Source organism: Balaenoptera musculus, chromosome 18 (genome assembly GCF_009873245.2).
Source record: "Balaenoptera musculus isolate JJ_BM4_2016_0621 chromosome 18, mBalMus1.pri.v3, whole genome shotgun sequence".
NCBI classification, from domain to species: Eukaryota; Metazoa; Chordata; class Mammalia; order Artiodactyla; family Balaenopteridae; genus Balaenoptera; species Balaenoptera musculus.
In genome coordinates this window covers 62,107,501-62,127,996 of record NC_045802.1, presented here as the reverse complement: position 1 = coordinate 62,127,996, position 20,496 = coordinate 62,107,501, and the positions used below count along the sequence as shown (strand labels likewise).

Genomic DNA, 20,496 nt, shown 5'->3' with positions numbered 1-20,496 from the left:
TGTTGATATAGGATTGGGTCTCCTCCTCCTGCAGGGTCAAAGAAAGTTGTACTTTAAATTTCGATCGGTTAGCAGTATGGTAATCCCGGCTGCTAGAACAGGTAAGGACAATAGAAGTAATACTGCTGTAACTAGGACTGATCACACGAAAAGTGGTGTTTGGTATTGGGTTATGGCAGGTGGTTTTATGTTGATAATAGTGGTGATAAAATTAATGGCCCCGAGAATTTAGGCTATGCTGGCTAGGTGTAGAGAGAAGATGGTGAGGTCAGCTGAAGCTCCTGCATGTGCTAGGTTTCCGGCTAAGGGAGTATATACAGTTAAGCTTGTGCCTGTGCCGGCTTCAACTATTGACGATGTTAGTAGTAATAGGAAGGAAGGAGGGAGTAGCCAAAAACTTATGTTGTTTATATGGGGAAAGGCTATATCGGGTGCTCCAATTATTAGGGGCACTAGTCAGTTTCCAAATCTGCCAATTATAATGGGTATAACTATAAAAAAGATCATTACAAACGCGTGGGCTTTTACTAGTACGTTGTAGATTTGGTCGTCTCCAAGCAGTGTGCTAGGCTGGCCTAGTTCAGCGCAAATTAATAAGCTTAGGCCAGTGCCTACTATTCCTGCTCAGAAGCCAAATAGTAGGTATAAGGTGCCGATGTCTTTGCGGTTGGTTGAAAATAATCAGCGATTCATGAACATAGGTAAAATGGCCGAGCAGGCATTAGATTGTAACTCTAAAGACAGAGGTTGAGCCCTCTTTTTGCCAAGTCCCGTGGTGAATGATCATTTTGAATTGCAAATTCAAGGAAGCAGCTTCAACCCTGCCCAGACTTCTCCCGCCTTTTTTTTTTTTCTCACAGCGGGAGAAGTAGATTGAAGCCAGTTGACTAGGGTATTTAGATGTTAACTAAAAATTCGTGGGAAATGTATCCCTCCAATCTAGTGAGGATTTAGCTTAAAGTGTTTGATTTGCATTCAATTGATGTAAGATATAGTCTTGCGGTCCTTATTGGGCAGGAATTGAGTAAATTGTATTTGCTTAGGGCTTTGAAGGCCCTTTGTCTGGTCTAACCTAAATTCCTACTGTAGGATTGACAGTACTGGTGTGAGAGGTAGAAGTATTGTGGATATTATGATTATAGTTGGTAGAGGGTTATTTGTTTTGTGGAGTCAAATTGTCATTTTATTTTCATGTTGTTTATAGAGGGGAATAAAGTTAGTGCTGTGGAGTAGGTGAGCCATATGTAGAAATACAGGTTGAGTAGTGCTGTGATGGCTATGAATGTTGGTAGAAAAAGGATATTATTTTTTGTTAATTCTTGAATAATCATTCACTTAGGCATGAATCCTGATAGTGGTGGAAGCCCTCCTATTGAGAGTAGAGTGAGTATGTTGAGGGTTGTGATAATAGGTGTTTTGTTTCCTGTCTGTGATAATGATAGTGTGGTGGTAGTTGAGTTTTGAATAAATAGTATAAATATAGTGAGGGTTGTTATGATGTAGATCAATAGATTTAGAAAAGTTATGGTTGGATTATACAGTAGGATGGTTGTTATTCATCCCATGTGGGCGATTGATGAGTAGGCCATGACTTTTCGGAGCTGTGTTTGGTTTAACCCACCTCAACCTCCGACTAGGATAGAAAGTAAGGATATGGTTAATATTAGATATAGGTTGATTGATGGTGAAATTTGATAAAGAATTGACAGAGGTGAAAGTTTTTGTCATGTTAGTAAGGATTAGGCCTGCGGTTAAGGGGATGCAGAAGAATTTTTTATCCATTGGCCTTTATTACTACATATTTGTAAGTTAGTTATTGCTCTCATTTAAAGTATGCAATTATATAAAATATGATTTTGCTAACCAAACCATATATATCATGTATTACCGCTACTAGGAGAGTTATTGTATTAGAACCTAAAGGAGTTAAATGGATAACATTTCCACTATGAAAAAGTTTCTACTATGAATATAATTTCTATAGCTTAGATAATTTGTTCAAGTTGAACAAGATGTTGACAAAACAATTAAAATAACCACCACGGATTCCTGAATTGCTTGCTTTGCTCTGTACTCTCTACATATGATCATTTCACATTCTGTCACTACCTTAAATATCCTAAAACATTGTATTTGTCATATCACTATACCCGCCTGAATTTTTTTTTTTTAATGTTCTCCTACTATGTATTCAAACAGGTTCCATCTGGCCAACTCCTCAATACTAATCTATAGAAAAAGTAAAAAAAACTATCAAGATAAGCACACAAAAACTCTCAGCCAGCTCTGACTTCTGTTCATAGGGACCAAATAGGGTATGATTACACAAGAGGAACACACAGAAATAAATTTAAGGAGCATGTCTTTGATTGTGGGTTGACAGATACTGAACACAGATACCCTTCTGTTATTCATACCCCTTTGTACTGGTCTCTGTAACACTGGTTTAAAACAAGCATTGTATTTATCAGAATTTAGCCATCTCATGAAACTTAAAACTTTAGGAACTTTGCTATAGTTCTTCAATGGGTGAAAGGCTGGATCAGGCAGCCTTTCATCATTTGGCGTGAGAGAAACATCCTTAGCAGCAGTAAAACAAGAATTTTCCTACTAGAATCCTCATCTCATTGCCTGTCTTCAGCCACTACTTTGTGCCCTTTGCAGATTAGAACCCTAGCTTTCTCTCCAAGCCTCCTGGTGAACATGAAAACTGTTTTTTTGTTTGTTTGTTTGTCTTTTGGCCGTGCTGTGCATCTTGCAGGATCTTAGTTCCCCGACCAGGGATTGAACCCTGGCCCCCAGCAGTGGAAGCATGGAGTCATAACCACTGGACCAGCAGGGAAACCCCATTTTTTTTTTTATTACAAGTTTTTACTGAACTCTTTACATACATTTTCTCATTTAATCCTTCCTACCACAACCCTATGTGGAAGGTAGTATTAGCACCATTTTACAGATGAAGAAAAAAGTGAGACTGGGGAGTTTAAATTAACTTGTTCAAGGTCAGGTTGTTGAGTTATAGTGAAAGCAGGATTGGAAAGCAGCTTATGCAATTCCGGAGCCCTAAATTTTAGCTCCTGTGCTTAGGTTCTTACTGTTTAGTATCCGATTTCCTTCCCGTGTCTGAACATCCACATGTTGTCTGTTGGCCGATTGGCAAGACACCAAGCTTGACTTGCTGCACACCATGTGTTTTCCTAAATACTCCTAGCCAGCCCTCCCAAATCCCCCAGACTATGGGTCTGAAAATCTAATGTTTTTCTATAATCACTCCTTTATTTCCTGTCCCACCAACCTCTCAAGGCATCCTGTAGTATCTACAGGATTAGGTCCTCCTCATGTCAGTATCACGCCTTGTGAGCTTGCTGAAGTAGCCTAGATGATTTGACTCAGCCTGGCAGTTTGCCTATTATCTGAGTCCCAGACATCCTGATAACCCACCTTTTCTCTTTCAGTGTTATTTAACATACTTATAGGACTTGTCTGTGCATTTAGATTATAAATGTGTTAATAGGATTATGTAACTCCATCCTCATAGTACCTATCAAAGGATAATACATATACCAAACAATTCAGGTAAAAGAAAATGGATAAATACTGCTTCCAAATTATAAACACTCTATTTTCCCACCAAATAATTAACAGTAAATGTTCAAATGGGTGTTAAGAGATCCTCACAAAAAAGAGACTAGTATTCTGTTATATTGTAGTTATAGCTAAGGTAGGACACAAAGTGACTTTCTGAATAAGAACAGCAGTATATTTCACAAATAATCACTCACCAACTTATTTGACTTACATGGCTTACTTCATCTTAAGTATCCCCTATGTATTATGCACATTACAATATACATATAAGGAGTAGTGTATAATGTTTCATAGACTACATTGTATTAAATACTATTAAAGTATTTTCTTTACTATTGAAATATAATTTACACTTGCTTAAAATATGAGTCAATATTAACAGCAACTTAAGTAGTATTAAAGAATTAATTATATGTTAGTGTTACCAAATGTAGTATATGGTGACATGAGTCACATTTCAGCTATTAAGTGACTACTCAGATATTTAACTAATCTAAATCTTAATTTCTTCATAATGGCCATCAAATAATACCTTCTTCATGGGGTTCTCAGGAAGAACAAATAAGGTTTTATAGGCATACATATTCATGCAAGTGAGTGGTTTAGAAGCTGCAAGTATTCGATGTGTTATTAACAGCAGCTCTGGAAAAGAGTGGTCTCTGTTTTCTTTTCAGAATTATCAGATTTATGATAAAGCAAAATTAAGTCACAGTATATGACTTAAATGATATATTTTAATTGTTTATTTTTATATGATGTCTTATGCATATCTAAGTATACTGCTGGTCTTTAATAATCCCACACAAGGCAAACATTGTCCTTGTGGGAGAATCACAATCCATCATGGCAAAAAAATTGAAAGAAATTTTCATATCACATCAACATCACTGAATATGGATTTTACCACAGACACTTAGACAAAAATTTCCAGTGGTTAATGAAAAGATTAGAGTTAGTGTACCAAATCTCTTATAAATTAAGATGAACTAATTTAAAAATCAATGTTGAAAACCAGTGCTAAAAAGTTGAGAAACATTACACTGTGTCCAACCATAATAAACTAAGAGAAAAATTGATACATTTAAAAGTAAAACATGTTTTCATAGCCAGAGACCAGAATTCAAAGACTGAACTCTATCCTGTTTCTATGTTCACCTCTGGATTATTAGTTAAGCAGATTGTTTTCACATATGAAAGGCTGACCTTCCAACACCAGCTTTTGCAGGAAATATTAAGAAACTGTGGTGAGTTCTTTCACCTCCCTCCAAGTCTCCACAGTGGCAATAACACTGGCAGGATGGTTGGTCAAGATTAGGGATGTGGTTCATGGGCAAATGACACAGAGACATCTTTACACCTGTCTTCCTAACAAGTAACAGACAAGAACAAGCAACTAAGATTCTCCCTCTGACTACCACATATTTAGACCATCTCCCACTGACACAAGCAGGCACATTATCCTAGTGAATGAATTCAATAAATATTCACTTGTTATAGATGTTATAGAGAACAAAATACTTCAGGGCTCTTTAGCCAGTAGCAAGTGGAGGTAATAAGTCAGATACAAAGTCCTCAAGTTTAAAATGAATGATGCCTTTTAAACTTCACTTTTCCCAGATAGGACCTGGGGATGTGTGGAGTAATGTACAGTACCAAATAGTTCTGGCCACTCAAAAGGAAAAGGCATTTTTATTACCAATTCTTACCTCTTACACTCAACTTAGTATTTCAGAATTGGTGGGGTAATCACAGGTAATGCAATTATTTTTATGACTACTTTACTACAAATGAGGCATATTTCTCACCTTTGTACTCAAGAAATTGTACAATAGAGGGCCCATTGTTTTCATAAGAATGTTCAAAAACAAATGCCCAGTTAGACAATCAACAAAAATATATTAGAACCCAACCAAAAAATAGATATTCCACCCAAAGATGTTAAAATAATTGAAAAGTATGATAATAATAATTAAAAAAAGATCCTGACTACACATCCTCAAAGCAACTTTAGTGAGGCTAGGGTCTACTAACTTCATAGATTTGATGTAGTACTAATAAGTTATTTTTATAGCAAGTATATCATAGTCAAATATGTTTTAGGTTATGTATGCAATATTAAGACACTAAATATATACCTATATGAAACCTGACAGCAAAGCACAGAAAACATTTGTATCATTGACTGAAAATATTCATGCGACTTAAGCAGGTGCTCTACTTTATGAAGAAACAGATTCAGACTCGTTTACTCATTCACTCACTCCAGCATCACTATTTGGCACCTACCACAGACAGACCAGGCCACACCCTGAGTGTTAGGAATATAATAGTGAATGAAACAGATAAAGTTCCTACTCTGAGCTTATTCTTGAGAGAGTAGGGAGACAGATACACTGTCAAGTGCGGATAAACACTACAAACAAAAATAGATCAGGTAGACCAAGGAAGCTATTTCACATATGGTAGCCATGGACAGCCTATCTTTTAGCAGAGAACTCAGTGAAATGAGGGTGGACCATGTATACATCTGGAGAGATGATATTCCAAAAAAGACGACAGTGACTTCAGAGACTGTCAGGTGGGAGTAGCTCAGAGTTTTTGAAGGATGATTGTCTTTCTAGATAGATGCTTCTTGAATACCTAGGAGAGGAACTGAGCAGACTTAAGCTGAATGAAAATATGCAATTTAAGTTGTTTTTATAATTATACAGTGACATCCCAGATTTACAGGAAAATCTTATATGTATAAATGCATTTGAGTGGTTTAGGAGTCCAAACAATGAAAAACAAAAAGGTGAATAACAGTGTTCCCTATTTTAAAAAATAATCTAAGGAAAGTGCAAATAGGAAAGCAAGCCAATAAGAAAAAGATCTTGGAGCCAGGATAGAGCATACAATTTAAGTTGCTAGGAATTTGTTGAAATCTTAGGAAATGCATGGCGTTCCCATAGATTGTGGAATATGGACTCTAGTCTGTTTTATTTAAATATCAAAGAACTGGTCTATGTTAACTGATAATTGGGTAACATTTATGACATTTCATTGAGCTGTTTCTCCACATATTTCCTAATGCAGGGCAAACGTCAAGTCAAAATGCAGTTCAGCAAAATTCACTATTCTGAAAATCAGAATGATTTCAGTCTTTTGATGGTCTGATTCAAAATGAAATCAATATTGGGGTACTCAGAAGAATGCACTGTGCATACTTTGAATGAACATCTATACAAATTCTTTTACCAACCTTTTGGTCAATAAGTAGTGACAGTGAGGTTAAAGTTATACTAGGTCCTGAAGTTCAAATACGAAACTATAAAGTTTAACGGTCAGCTCTTAGGAATGTTAATAACTCTACCAAGAACTCCCATCTGCCTGACACATTGCCTAACACAAAGTGTATTCTTCTATCCTAACCTTCCTTGACCCTCTATGCTTTATTCTACACAGATAATTTGTCGATTCTTTTTGAAATATTTTTTTTACTTTCTTTCTCTATAATTTAGGGGTTTTCTTATCCCTCTCACCATTTTCTCAGTTCTCTTTGATGGATGCTTCTCATTGGACTACCCCAAATTTTAGGGACCAAAAAAAGCCAGATGCTAGGTACTCTCTTTATAGTCTTTTACTAAGCACAGAGATCTACTCTCAAAGTTTTTAAAACTATTTATAGATTGTCCAATTTATACCTGTAATCCCAACTTCCATTAACTCCACACTCCTGAATCTTACGTTCTACTCTACTAAGATGACTAAGATAATTAAAATTTACCTTAGTCAAAATCAATCTATAAATTCTCTTTTCCTATCACACAAATCTACCAGACTTCTCCATACCTCAAACGAGCTTACCATCCATAAAACTAGTCAAACTAAAAACACGAACTCAACATTGATGCCTCAAACCCTCCTCCCTAGCTGTACCCATTCTATTCATTCTAAGGTATCAGCTCCTAAGGTGGGTCTTAGATCCATTAACTTTTGCCCATTTCTGTTGACAACAATCTAGTTCAAGGGACCCTAATCTCTTTCCTAAACTATTGCAATAGGCTCGTAAGTGGTCTGGCTGTTTTTTACTCTGGCTTCTCTTTAATCCACATTTTGGAGATCGATTTCCTACACATCACTTAAATTTCAGTGGGAAGAAGCTTCTGTGTTCCCAAGGTGGATTCGCAACTGAATCATCTGACAAATATCAAACCTTAATACAAAAGGGAAACAAACAGGTGGTAAAGCACAAAATGCAACTTTGGCTCAAAATACATGGCTGCACAATGACTGAGAATGTTTTGACAGTTGCAACAGAAATTAAGGTGAAATTTGTTGCAATAGCAGGTCACATTAAAGCTAAGATAAATATAGTTTTGTAGAAAGGATCACTCCTAAAGTAAGGCTTAAAAACAGAGCAGCTAAGGGAAAGTTAAGTTTGGTTTAACTGTAAATAATTGAGAAAATCAGGAGAAAGTCTGGACTGAAGATTCAATATATTGATACTTATATACAGTAAATATATTGAATAGACTGATATACAATAAATATTGAATATATTACATTCAATTGTAAAGTATTTGATTAACTTTGGGGTGAATATTGAACTGTATAAAAATGAGTAATTAACTTGAACGTATAGAATCCTAAAGACTTTATACATCTTAAAGACTCTTGAATATATACAAAGACATGGAGATAGCAGGTTATCATGTAAAGATAATAACTCTTTAATAAATGTCCAATGTCTGGTGGTACTTGCTGTAGCCTAAGGGCTTATGGGCATGTAATCAATCTTTGCGCATGCCACATGGTTCGTCTCATGGGTATAAAGCATAAGTACTAATGAATTTCCTAAATAGATGGACATACCCCTGATAGAAATCAATAGCAGGTTAAGCGGGACTAGATACAGATTTGGGATAACTTTTTTGATAAACTTCAAGAAGCATTTTTACGTTATTTCAAACATGAGATCGTTTTCTAAGAGTGCCTTAAAAATTAAGAAAGTTAATTAGGAATAATTAAGAAAATCATGCTATAGCTATTAAGAAAGGACTATTAAAAAGCTGGAATAAAACAAAACAGCAAACTAAATTGAGAATCAAATTCTGAGCATGTCCATTCAGAGAGACGTGTTAGAAATGGTCTGCAAGGTGAGGTAGAGGCTGATACTTCAGTCCTTTAAAATCAATTAGATGTGGTCTTGAGGAAAGCTGGACAGATTTTAAGTGGTGGCAGGAAGGTTTGATGAGCTGAGCGGACTTCTGACTTTTCTACTCTTTCCTTGGCTGTACTAGCTTGTGTTGTTAGAGTATTTGAGTTCAAAAAGTATTAGTTGCCAAGATGAAATTGTTTCTTCAGAAGCTAGTAAATAAGTGGCAGAAAATTCTATACTAAAACTCAGAGAGCTTTCTTATTTTCTTTCCTAATGTAATTAACACTTCTCTACTTTTAGATGAGAATAGTACAGCAACTTCAAAGAAATAGATGTCTGTCCAAAAGACAAGTGACAACTTCAAAACTGACTTGTAAGTTGTTTTTTTTTTCCAGAACGTAAAATGACACATTTCAAGGCTTTCAGTAATATCGCTGTAGTCAGAGACACTCAGAAAAACAGAATGAACTATTTTCACACCATGTTCCCAAGAGGACCTGTAGTCATCCATTTTTTACTCAAAATGCACTTCAACAATGTATTCCTTTTCTATTCCCTGAACTATATACCATTACTGTGAGATGTTTCAATTCTGAAATCTGAGACTGCCATTGTCCAATTTTTTATTATAAAGTTTATTCTCCAAGCTTTTCAAACAAAACATTGTATCTCAATTTTGCTGAAATCTTTATCTCCAAGTGACTCTAGTTCTCTCCATTCTTTGACCTTCTCTCTCATTAACTTCAATCATCTTTTCCATGGAAAGCCTATGTCTTCAATAACTCACTTCTTGACATACAGATTTCTTGTCCCCAAAAGTTTTATTTCCTTTTATTGGTTCTTACACCAATAATTCTGGGATAGCATCAGATTTGGCAGAAACACTCTTAAGTGGTTTCTCATACCAAATGTCTATTTTATTTAAGGTTACTCCCGAATGATAGGGAGTGAATATTTCTCTAAAGAATAATGTAATATACTTGGCTCTTGGCAAAGACATACTAACTTGATTGTATGGATTTAAGAGTATATTTAAAGAAAATAAGTATTTTCTCTCTCTAGCTATAGGTATTCCATCTAATCCTCATGCCTGATTAGTGTTTATAAAGAGGATTTCTTCTAAGAAGTTTTCTTCTAAGCCTTTTAAATTTATTTCTGTCTCTAGTTCACTTTTTCACAGTTTTAAAGACTTCAACTCCGTCTTCCAGAATGATAGAGATATTTTCTTTGCAAATTTAAACTGACTAACAAAAAGGTAATTTGTTGACTTATGCAGCTGAAAAGTCCAGGGGTAGTTAAGGTTCAGGTCCGGCTGGATCTGGATGTTCAGATAAAACCAGGAGTCTTTCCATATCAGAGCATTGCCATTTTCTTTATTGGCTTTTATTTATTTATTTTTTTTCAGGCAAGCTCATTTCATATCAGGATAACATGGCTAAGAATAGCTACAGGTTTACAAACCTTAAGCTCAGCTAAATGGATAAAGAATTCCTCTTTCACCTTTGTTCAGCAATAATCCCAGGATATTTGTCTGGCTTGTGTCACTAGCCGGCCCCTAAAACAACCACTTTGGCTAGAAGAATAAAATGCTTGAATGTGGCTCATTCCCATCCTAAGAAACAGGAATAAGATCATTCTTATCTGTAATGCATGGGCTGAGAGAAGGTGGTTTCTGAAAGAAAATTTGAAGGCTGCTATTGGATAAAGGGAGAACATTTTCTGGACAGTGGAAGAATATTCGATTCCTAATATACCATGAGTTATAAACTGAATTATACACCCCCAATACGTATGTTGAAGACCTAACCCCCACTGTGACTGTATTTGGAGATGGGGCCTTTAAGGAAATAACTAAGGTTAAATGAGGTCATAGAGTGGTATCCTAATCTAATAGGACTGGTGTCCTTATAGGAAGAAATTCACCAGGGAAGCGTGTGCACAGTGAGAAGTTCCTGTGAGGACATAGTGAGGAAACTGCAGACCTCAAGCCAAAGAGAGACCTTAGAAGAATCCACCCTTGTTAGCACCTGGATCTTGGTATTCCAGTCTGCAGAATTGAGAATTTCTGTTGTTTAAGCCACCCTGTATATGGTATGTTATGGTAGCCCAACAGCTAATATACTGTGTTAAACACAATTGATAAATATTGATACTTGGAAAATGGGGAAAGAAACCAGGATTATGTTTAAATCAGATAGGAATTTGGGGGGGGGAATTCAAGCTTCTTTTAACTTCGAAGGGTAGAAATAAATTCTATTTTCAAGGTCAGTGTTAAACTTAGATTGGCTAATGGCTTCAGTGTCAGTGTACTACATGAAACTAGGGACAATTATACCAATAAATACTTGTGTTTATAGAAATAACTGGAATTAAAAAAACAAAAACCCAGGACATTGGAAGTAAAAGATCTCCAAACATCACGAAAGCAGAGAAAGGGTTGAGGTTTTTCAGTCTCTTTATAGATATGCTTTTTATATCATATCTTATGAATAAATTTGATATCAAATAACTATAATATACACTATCAGTACCATAATATTTGCATTTTTATAAGCACAGGGTTTTGCTGTATCACTGAGGCACTATGTCAAGCAGGTGCCCTGTCATTGGTGTGATGAAGGTTTTTAATGGTGTAGATATTTCACTGAGTGATCTTCTGTCAAAAAGTGTTGTTTTACTACAAAGATTGTTCAATGAAATTATGGACCTAAGTAAATGGAAAGACATTCGTGTTTATGAATCAGATGACAATATTGTTAATGACAATATTTCCCAAGTTAATATACAGATTCAACAAATCCCTATCAAAATGTTAACTAGTTTCTTTGCAAAATTTACCAAGGCGATCCTAAAAATTATATGCACATTCAAGGGACTCAGAAAAGCCAAAACAATCTTGAAAGAACAAAATTGGAAGACTCATACTTCCCCATTTCAAAATTAAAAAGCTACAGTAATCAGTATAGTGTGGTACTAGACATAAATGTCAATGGAATAGACTTGTGAGTCCATAAATAAAATCTCACATTTATGATCAGTTCAACATTTGTAAGGATAAATTCAAGAAGATTCTTTAAAACAAATGGTGCAGTGACAACTGAATATCCATATGCAAAAAGAATGAAATTGAATCCCTACCTTATACAATATGCAAAAATTTACTCAAAATGAATCAAAGACCTAAATGTAAGAGCTAAAACAATAAAACCCGTAGAAGAAAACATAGGTGTTAGTCTTAATGATTTCTTTAGTATGACACTGTAAACACAAGCAACAAAAGCAAAAGATAGACAAAAGCAAAGCGGACATGAAAATGAAAGACTTGTGCTTCAAAAAACATCAAGAAAATGAAAAGAACCTATACAATGTGAGAGAACTTTTGCTAATCCTATATCTAATAATGGAGTTACATTTAGAATATTTAAGAACTCTTAAAACTCAATAAGAAAAGCAGATAACCCAATTTAAAATGGCAAAGAATCTGAGAAAACATTTCTTCAAACAAGAACATTGGTCATCAGGGAAATACCCATCAAAACCACATGAGATCACTTCACACTCACTAGGATGGCTATAAAAAAAAAACAGAAAGTTACTGATAACAATTTGGATAAGGTGGAATCTTCACATACTGCTCATATGAGTGTAAAACAGTGTAGCTGCTTTGGAAAACAGGATGGGAGTACTTCAAAAAGTTATCATATAACCTAGAATTCTATTCTTAGTTATATACCTAAGAAAAAAGAAAACTTGTTCATACAAAAATTGTACATGAATATTCATAAGAGCATTATTCATAAAAGGTAAGATAGAATCAACCCAGATGTCCATCAGCTTGTGAATGGATAAACAAGGTGTTATATCCACACAACGGGATATTATTCGGCCATAAAAGTGAAGTAACAATACATGATCTTATGACTAAGTGTTATGCATGATATATCTAAAACATGCTAGCACATGGATGAACCTTAAGAACATTATGTTAAGTGAAAGAAGTCAATCATAAAAACCACATATGATATGATTCCATTTATAAGAAATGTCCAGAATAAGCAAATCTATACAGACAGAAAAGTTAATTAGCTGTTGCCTAGAGCTGGGGATAGATGACTGCGGGTGTGTGGTTTCTTTTGGGGGTGATAACACTGTTTTAAAATTGATCATGGTAACAGTTATACAATCCTGTATATACCAAAAACCATTGAACTTTATACTTTAAATAGATTGTATATGAACTCTAAAAGATCTTATAAAAGTTAATGGTGTTTTAAAATATACTCAAAAGTAAATACAGGTGTGTACAACACACATACTTAGACAGTCAAACGATCATGAATTTATTAATGCCAATGAAGTTGAAGAAACAAGGCCTTCATTTGTGTAGAACTGTTATTAACAAAAAGACAAGGCAAAAACTAAGGTGTGCAGCAATGTCATCTGAGCTCATTAAATGTTCAGGATGAGTCTTCAGAGCATGCCAGTTCCCCCAGGTTAATCCCTCCAGATAAGAGGTATGTTTCCATGAATACTACCATGAGGAATCAGAGCAGCAAATGTACTGAAATCATCAACTAAGATGTTTATTTAATTCCAAATATATAAGAAGATGCATGAGATGACAACCACAAAGAGAGGACAAGGTCAGTAACTTGAGACATCGTGGAGGAAGAGACAGTAAGTAGAAGTAATCAAGACAAGAAAAAATACTTGCATGTGAGGAACAGAGAGACTTGCTGAGCATCCTAGGTAATTTGGCTTTACCACTGGGAACTTTGTACTAAGATCACTGTAAACACTTGATATCACTAACTTAAACTTCAGACAAGATACATATCCATAGTTCGTTAATTTAGTTGTAATTATATGCACTTAGATATTTTCCATTAAGTTTTAACTAAGCCTCAAAGAACATTAAAAGAATGATTTTAAAAAGAATCTAAGTAGAAACAATTGATTTAAATCTATGAAATAATTCTTATTCATATTAAAATAGCATTCAATTACTCAAACAGTGATATTGAAAGGTTAATTCAAGGTGAGGTAAATTCAGTTTCAGTCCCACAATTTCATCTCTGTCCAACACATTCCTCCAATATGTTTCTATTGGTATATCTAATACCTACGTCATGATATTATATTTTATAGACAGAGGTATACAAATTAAGTTATTATATAGATTTACATAGGTTTGTCACTGTGAAATACTGTATTAGTATTAAATTATTCTTTAATATTTCTTCTCCTTATCCAATTTCAGATTGGATCTGTAGAAGTCCTTTCATCATTAAGTCTGTTTTTTTGAAATTCCTATCTAAATTATATTATCTAAGTTAATTATATTTAAGTACAGTATAAACATTAAGAAATTCTCATTAAACATTATGTTCCAAAAATGGAACATTTTAAGTAAATCCTATTAAATTAGTGCTTTCTTATAATATTATAACATAAAACATCAATACTGTCTTATTTTATAAGAGGTCAGATAAGGGTTAGACTTCTATTATAGAGGAAGAAAAAAAAGTTTTTCCATCTGAATGATGAGGAAAAAAGAGGTCTAACTTATAATAAACAAGTGTCTCAAAAGAAATTTTTCCATTTTTTTAAACCAGTTTCAAGAAAATCTTTAGCTTTGGTACAACTAAAAATGCCAATGGCTATCACTGTTATGTCAACTATAATAAGCAAACAGAAATAATAATAAAGCAATAAACAAAATGATAATAAAAGAAGAAAACAATAAGTTTTGAACAGCAGCAACATAGGAAAGTCACTGGTAATAAATTAAACGATATCATACTATCTGGGTTGAATTGGAGATTTCAATTAGGACCACTATTAAATTTTCCTTCCTAGTTGTGTAAGATGTTCCTCTCAATTTACTAAGTTAATCAGCCCATCATTTTTGATAGAAAAAAGATTTGTGCCACTGCAATTAATCAAACAGCAGTCTATTTAAATGTACAAAATTCAACTTAGCTAAAAACCACAGAAGGAATGTGTAGAAGTATGATGTATGTAGAATATGGGTAAAAAAATTTGAGGAAGACATATTTCATAAATATACAATTTTCATGTAGGCAGTCAAATAAGTGAAGTGGTATTTAATATTTAAATAACTGAAAAATTTGGGTGTAGAAAATAGTCCTAATGATCAGGAGTCGCTTTCAATAAAATATACATTGGGGAGCCAACAGCGTACTACAGCCAATCCAGGGGTGCTCGGGCAGAATAAAAATTTTCCTATTTTAACTATGCACTAAAAGGCAACATTTCTGGATCAAGAAACTAATAGAAACAAACCTTGGAGTAAATAAAATGGTGACCTTTATTTAAGAGTATGAAACCTAAAAAGAGAAGATATTTTACCATTTCTTGTCCCCAACCAACCTTTTTTGGTTGAGTTAATGCAAATAGAAGGCTAACCCCCTCTAAAATTATAAATTACAGTTAAAGACTTCCTTAGGTACTTAAAATTTTAATATTCCCCTGTCTTTGCTCCCTGACTTTCCCAGATTTATTTATATCTTTCTACCTGGTTGTATGGCCCAAAATTGTTGATACTGTTTTTTGTATACTTGCCTCAATTTAAAAACACAGACTAGATTCCCTGCCACTTTGTAAATTGTCCAAATTCAACCCCATCAGATGAACAAGTGTTTGCACTGTTATGTCAACACACCAATGATTCATTTGCTTACTCGTTCAGTGTGAATTGCTCAAAACTGTAGTAAGATACCAATGTCTCTTTAATGGCCACAAAATTTGCTTTATACAGTAGAATCTGGTACTTGGTGACAGGAATGACTTCCAACTCCTCCTCCACATCTGATTTTGTACCTAAATTGGTTGTTTTAAGGCAGATTCACCATTTAAAAATCCCTTTCTGATGTGGTACCATAGGCATTGTTCTTTGTTTACCCTGAAATGAGATGATGACCAAGTGTAAGAGCATTTTGTAGCTATAGTGGCAATAAAGCAATAATCTAAGGACAGACCAAAAGATTACATGGAAGCTACAAAAGAGTGGCTGACATTTAGATATGATCGAAATGCTCAGTGTATTTCAAGCAATTTCTGAAAGAGCACCATTCATATATACTAAGAAGTTCTCCAGGTTAAGTTGAAGATTTTCTTGAAAATGATTTCAATACTCTTGCCTGAAAGGTTGAAAAAAAAAAATGTAGAAGTTTTGATAACTGCTTCAATTACACATTTAGTATGGTCTGTTTAGATCAGCAAAGGACCATCCTACAAATTGTACTTAATAGGAGGAGAGCTTAGATAAAAGCCACTGACGATAGAAAACTTCTACCCCAGAAATATTTTTATACCTAAAGTCTTTAATATATTTTAGGCTATAAATCCATGATAAATTCTATAAGTCTGATAACTTCCTAGTCATTTTAAGGCCTTCTTTTAGAAATGTCCATTATAGCTTTCAAAACAAAAATTTCTGTCAAGGAAGAGTGTAAGATGGGTCTACTGTATTCACGAGTTTCCATTAGTGAATGGTGATAGATTCTATTTGCCAGACAAATGAGAAATATTGCTGATCCCAGTCAACTTTAGTTGAACATTTGATATTCCTTAACTCAACTTAAATATGTAGAAATGCTATATGATTTTAGAAGAAATGGGCCATGAAAATAACCTTGCAATATTACTGGTAGCCCGTCTCTAAACTCAAATAAAATTGTTTGAATTTGACTTACTGAATAGAACTTAACTACTAGTACTAATCCACATACACTGAGAAATGGAATATTGCCGGCCATATTGGTAAACAAAGGATGTCACAGTCATCAGTGATTGCAGCTACTGCCAATGGTGAGCTGGTAAGCCTTGAGGAAATTCTGCAAGGAAAGAACGCCTGCCATCTAGCAGCCATCAGACTGCAGCCACTCCCCACAATGAGCTCAGAGGAAACTCAGGATGTGCAAACACAGGATACTGGCCCCAGATAGCTGAGGTGCACATCAAAGGAATGATTTCAGTGAGCCCAGACTCTTGCATCTTCCCATATATAGAAAAGCACTAAATTCCTTCACTTGAGATATCTTGTTTTCTTTAACAATAACCTTTTGAAGTTCAGACTACCTGCCCTTTGTTGCAAAACTCTATATATCCTGGCTCCCCCCTCATCTCCTCGGAGCAGTTCTCTCAGGATTACTTGAGATGCTGCCTTCTGGGCTTGAAGTCCTAAAACTTTCCGCAGAATAAAACATAACTCTCAACTTTTAGGTTGTGAATATTTTCAGTCGACACACACACATTCTGTTAGTTTCATACATGTGTTTTTGGAAAATTTGCCTGTATGGACATGGCAATATAACCACTGCAACATATCAGACTAGATGAAAAGCATAATTTAGTTCTCTTTCTACAATTAGGAAAATTATCAAAGGTAAACAAAACTAACTGCTGCATCAGTCTATCAGAATAATTTGCAACCATAAGGCATTATGTGAAGTTTCATTCATCCCATCAAGAACAAGGAGTTCACTCTTAGGGAATTTCTATCTAGCATTTATATTTTTCTTATTAAGCAATCTCTAGAAGTAGATATATCTGGATCTATATACTTCCACAGGTAGTTAAAAATTGTAGATTAAGGCTAGCTTAATTTTAATCCTTTTTCTCTCTTAATGATAAAGTTAAATTCACCTCAGGGGGATTTAAAATATCCTATTTTGTGAGGGATGCTTTAGGGATCTCTGCATCTATTAATGGACCGACCGGTGTTCTCCAAACAATTAGGACTAATTAGCATTTTTGTTGACTAGATTGAATAGGGAGCTCTGGAAGAAACACTTAATAGCCAAATAAATGATTATTTTACCCTGGAATTTTCTTTGCCAGCAAAAGAGGTAAAATGCACTGGGAAGAAGCATGGAAGAGTGAAAATTGCTTTACTCCATGATTGTTATTATGAGTTAACTTCCTTTAAGACAAATAAAAACATATTAAGTTGTTTATAATTCAAACTAGATTCCCAATTACAATGGCAACCATACACCATTGTTGAATCCTTTACATATTTTACCTCTTAGCCTCAGAAAAGTCTTACAAGTTAGGTACTAATATTACCATATTTACTTTTAAAGAAACTATTATTTGAAGAGGATATTTAACTGATCCAAAATTATAGAAACAAACTCCAATCCTTGGCTATCCCATTATAAAGGGCCTTTGTTTCCCCATGACACCTTGCTACCTCTCCATCCATCCTGTATTTTCTAAGGACATCTCATATTGAGGACTTTATTTATGAAACTGGAAAAGCATGGTGAATTATATGGTAACTGATTATGACTTTCTAATTTTATAGAAAATTCACTTCATATTTCTTTTCACTAATCAGTGTAATTTGAGAATTTACTGCAAGTCAATCATTGTACCAGACCCTGAAAAACAGGCTAATTAAAACAGTCCTTGCCCTAAAGTAAAGGGATAATTGGCAGCTTGCTTCAATATAAAATTTTAAGTCTATTCTGATTGTTATTTATACCCATTTTCATGCAGTCTCTCTAGTTTACTACAGTCATAGAAAGGTAATTGACTTAGTGGATCATTAATAAGCACATTGATTATTTAAGTTACTTTTGTTATTAATATACTGAGAATGAGAAAGCCACAGATACTAGAAATCTCAATATTAAAACAGCTAAAGTTAAGGATATGTTGATATCGAAACATACAATGAACAAATCATACAATAACTGGGTGGTTTCAGTGTTACTGAATATTTAAGTTAATATTTGTTCACAATATATTACACTGATATTCTCTTCTAAACACACATTGGTGGTGAGAGTTATTAAATACAATTTGACCACCTTATCTTTAGAAATCCCAAACTGCATTATAGCTCCAGTTTAAGTATGAAAATGTACTGCTACTAATGTAGCAATATCTTAAAAAGCCATTATATGAAGATTTATTTTGAACTTTTCACTTTACAGATAATGAGTTAGGCAAATATTAATCCAATACTTATTTACAAAGTGGTCATCTTTTTACTTTAGATTTTTCACATTGGACCATATCTTCTCCGGGTGTGATGATCTAAAGAATACTAATAAGATTTTAATTTTACCTTACACAAATATTAAGAAAGTTTACTTTAGAAAAGTTTCCTTTAATAATTCTCAATCTTAAAAGATAGCAGCATATGAAAGCTAGTAATTAAATTAGATTTAAATAAATCCCATCCTAATACAAATTTGTATTTAAAGTACTTGGGGAGATAAAAGACTATAAAACAATGCCAAATGGCACCTATATCAACCTGCCATTGGAACACACAAGAGTTCAGAGCAACCAAGATAATTCTTTGAAATATCTTTAATACTACGGCATAATATTTTGTCATATGTTCACTCTTGTAAGTCTCTGAAAAGTTAGAGTAACTTTTGGAAGCTCAAAAAATAATCAAGCATGGTTGCTGCCGAATTATTCACAAGAAGTCAAATATAAGGCCAAACTCAAAGACGCAGACGTAGGGAATAGACTTGAGGATATGGGGAGGGGGAAGGGTAAGCTGGGACGAAGTGAGGGAGTGGCATGCACTTATATATACTACCAAATGTAAAACAGATAGCTAGTGGGAAGCAGCCTCATAGCACAGGGAGATCAGCTAGGTGCTTTGCGACCACCTAGAGGAGTGGGATAGGGAGGGTGGGAGGGAGACGCAAGAGGGAGGAGATATGGGGATATATGTATATGTATAGCTGATTTATTTTGTTATAAAGCAGAAACTAACACACCATTGTAAAAGCAATTATACTCCAATAAAGATGTTAAAAAATAAAAGACCACATTGATGTTACCATAATGCAGAAACTTCCACAATAACCTTCATTTAGTTTTCTTTCTTAGATGCTCAACTTAAAAATTATGTACTTTATTCACAATTGAGATTTTATTAAGGGTATGAAATATAATCACAGAGTAGATCCAATCTAGCATAAATTCAATCATAGAAAAGGATTTAGTAAGAGACTAATAGTTTTGTTCTACTTCCCAATTAATAAGCCAATTAAAAATGTATTAGTACACTTTTCTACAATAGTTTAAAAATGAAATATTACCTTTCCTCAATAGAGAATTTTAATTTTAAGTTATGACTGATTCATATAATTTAAAGGATAATCAATGACTTATGATTTTAAGAAAAGCAATTCCCAGTCCTATTATTTGAATCTCATTTCCTCACTCCTGTTCTCCAGAGAAAACTTTTAGGTAGTTTAGTTCTTTCGTCAGGAATTCAGCTTCATACCCAAATACATATCGTTACACTGCTATTACTTGAATTATCAATCTCAGATACTGATGATGACTTCCTGCTATAGGAGGTAAGGATTTAATTTCTCACACTCCCATCTTTGACATTCCCCTTCCCCCCAGAAGCACTTCTAGAGTTATCACAATTTTTGGATAAATTGATGGAGTCTACATTTTCAAGAGTATGTAAACACTGCTCACTCCTGAGCCACATAATATACTATAATTACTTTTGCTTTTTTCTGCAAGTTTCTATTTTGCTATTATTTTTAGTTTGCTGTCTTAATATGTATATACATATTGTTCTTGAGACAAACACAAATACATCACTGTTATTTTTTCCCAAGTACTTAAGCAAATCTTTCAAATTTATCAATATCTTCCAAATAATCATTAAATGGGTAGACCGACCTTTGTTATTCTCCCTGGCTACCATCCCTGTGCTGGTTTCAGCTTGTTGCTCTATTTGCACTGCTACC

General features: G+C 34.3%; 1 protein-coding gene and 1 long non-coding RNA gene across 2 annotated transcripts in view; one reads left to right on the top strand and one right to left on the bottom strand.

Moving 5' to 3' along the window:
• The window catches only part of GPC5 (glypican 5), a 1,362,497-nt gene that overhangs the window by 611,600 nt on the left and 730,401 nt on the right, over positions 1–20,496 (bottom strand). The gene's annotated exons all lie outside the window — the stretch shown is intronic.
• LOC118884448 lies at positions 1,166–19,407 on the top strand. The gene is made up of 3 exons (XR_005017289.1): positions 1,166–1,288; positions 4,023–4,028; positions 19,396–19,407. It is a non-coding gene; the product is annotated as an uncharacterized LOC118884448 (long non-coding RNA).